The sequence below is a fragment of the Pavona decussata genome, unplaced genomic scaffold (genome assembly GCF_977016875.1).
Source record: "Pavona decussata unplaced genomic scaffold, jaPavDecu1.1 SCAFFOLD_50, whole genome shotgun sequence".
NCBI lineage: Eukaryota > Metazoa > Cnidaria > Anthozoa > Scleractinia > Agariciidae > Pavona > Pavona decussata.
In genome coordinates this window covers 850,001-852,500 of record NW_028145472.1, presented here as the reverse complement: position 1 = coordinate 852,500, position 2,500 = coordinate 850,001, and the positions used below count along the sequence as shown (strand labels likewise).

Genomic DNA, 2,500 nt, shown 5'->3' with positions numbered 1-2,500 from the left:
AAATAACCCGGTAATGGCCTCTATTTATGAACTTTGCTTAAAGGGACAAAGTCACCTTTGTGACCGCGCTGACCTGGACACTAGTTTTGTCAATTTTGAAAAACGTCCACCGTAACCCGAAATCAAAAGTACGCGTCGAATACATCTAGAAATCCACTTTAATCTTCCCAGTGTTTTATTGGATTTTCAATCTTTTACTGGAAACCTGTTTCTCAGTATGCTTTTGCTCATCCTATGGTATTATTTTATCATAATTATTTGGTTAAAAACAGTATGGATCGTGTCTCCAAAGGAACATGAAAAGAAGAGGTGGGAAATGTGAAGGCGCCAGGTGGAAGAAATCTCCTGCGTTGACCAATATAACGAAAGAAATCAATCAAAAACACTGGAGAACAAATCTCCATTATATATATTTCGAAAATCGCATTTTCTCAACCTGGCAAAAGCTTCGTCCTGAGGGAATCTTCGTAAACGATTCGAACTTCGCGTCATAGCTGCTTGGTTTGGAGCTCAGTCGATTATCTCCTCGACAAGGAAAACCTCTATTAGAACCTTGTTTTCTACGGGTCAAGCGTTCTTGTAATGACATGGGTTTGGTTCCTAAATTTAGATAACGGAGAAGTTGTAGAAACGAAATTATAATAAACGCAAAATATATGATTGAAAGCAGAAATAAAGCTTACCGGTAGTTTCGCTACAAAGTCGTTTCTCCTACACCGCAGTTCAGGCGATTCGCTAATATTCGAACTCAATTTGCTTCTTATGCAAACACTGTGAAACGTAGAAACAGCTAAGATAATTTTTCACACGACCGGACACCGATATAAACAATTAAATGATTCTTCCACTTCAGAGGTATTCGTTGACGTTTGGCTTTCCCTGGACAAGTCCATCAATAAATTCTCCATGGTATCAAGAAAATGAGTGTTCTAATATGACATTAGGTCTATAATCACTATAATAATTTTGACTGGCAAACACTTCGACTCGACAAGGTTTGTTTAGATTTTTCAAAGGATGCGCTTCTCAGCGCAAGACTTGCGGATGAAGTGTGATATGCAAATCAGCTACGAAATGGTATCTAATGCGCATGTGCACCAGGTGACTGTGTCCCTTCAACACAATACTTACTTAAGCCTTCAGACTTACATGCATGATCGCTGTTTAATGGGAAAGATGACCAGGGGTAAAGAGAAAAACTTAAAATCAAATGACCCTATCTAAGGAGAGTTTTTGCTTTTGGCTCTCAACCTCTCTTAACCATAAATCAGTACAGTGTATGGGCATTGGAAAATTTGTTGAATAATACACGTAACACAGCCAGTGAAAATACTTTAAAATAGCAAACAAGCCCTCTGTGATATGTGGGTAAATGAAACGTACTTATGTCTTCCGAGAATGAAAGAAAACAACTCTGTGATGTCCAGTACACTTACCTGACTCTGAATGGGATTTATTTTGACAAGGAAAGTGGTCATAATAAGCAGATTTTCCATAGTTTATCCCACAAGTCTTGAAAGTCTTCCTTGCCGCCATTTCTCTCTCTCAATCGACGACGACGCGTTGCTTTGTAACCAGGCCAACCTGGCTCAACTAAACTATTGTTGCTCCTCCGTTGCTCATTGGCTATCACAACGATCAATATGCAATGCTCGTCTGGAAAACAATCAAAAGGTGAGATGATCGTGTCTTCGCGTCACTTTTAAAATTCACTATATTCCACGCGGGAAGGTTACCGAGGAGGACTGTTAAGTTTTTGCTCGTTTTCGCAGCGCTGCTTGAGGTTGGTGACGAATTCCGAGTTTATCGTCGTTGATAAAGGTATGTGTGTTTTTAATATTTCTACAGTTAATTTCCAATCCTCTCGTCGTGTCATTGTCGTCCATTCCTTTGCGAGTGCCCACCTTTCATTGTCGTGTAGGAGCCCCGACATTGTAGGCTTCGTATAGGACTTATCTTCCTTGCAAAAACTTGTTTGTGATGCCTATGGCTACGCCTTGTTTATTGGGAAAGTGATCAGGGTAAAGTAAGATCATAGTTCAGGAATTTTAGCGTTAGATGTTGGCATGATGCACATGCTTACATAAAATTTCACACCTTCCCTCTCCCAACAAAACTTTTGTTGGGTGAGGACAAAACACGGCTTACTATTCCATGGATTACCTAAAATGGAGTACCCTGGAAAATACTTTGGGAATCAAGGAAAACAAACGATTTTTGCAAAATGGGAAGTCGTTTAAATGTACATACCTTGTCACGTATTTGTTGCCAAGGCCGCCATTTTGGAACGTATCGATAATCCGCTGGCCATCTTATGTGCAGGCTCTACAGCCACCGGTTTATACCGATTTATACTTTTCGAGGGTCGTACAGGGGTATTTTCGTGATACGTGATTAGCTGATTTTATTTCCCGTGAAACATGAATGTAATAAATTATTCTTCGTAATCCGTGACCTGAAGGTTTTGCATGACCCGTGAAGAGCTTGAAAACGAAATTTT

At 39.8% G+C, this 2,500-nt stretch overlaps 1 protein-coding gene and 1 pseudogene across 2 annotated transcripts in view; one reads left to right on the top strand and one right to left on the bottom strand.

Moving 5' to 3' along the window:
* The window catches only part of LOC146481412 (leucine-zipper-like transcriptional regulator 1), a 24,008-nt gene that overhangs the window by 12,401 nt on the left and 9,107 nt on the right, over nt 1–2,500 (top strand). The window lies entirely within an intron of this gene.
* Nucleotides 1–2,500, bottom strand: part of LOC146481413 (uncharacterized) — an 11,132-nt pseudogene that overhangs the window by 6,690 nt on the left and 1,942 nt on the right. Inside the window, exon 1 of the transcript XR_014864478.1 lies at nt 1,437–2,500. This exon is cut by the window's right edge and continues 1,942 nt beyond it. The product of XR_014864478.1 is annotated as an uncharacterized LOC146481413 (transcript). The remainder of the gene's footprint in view (nt 1–1,436) is intronic.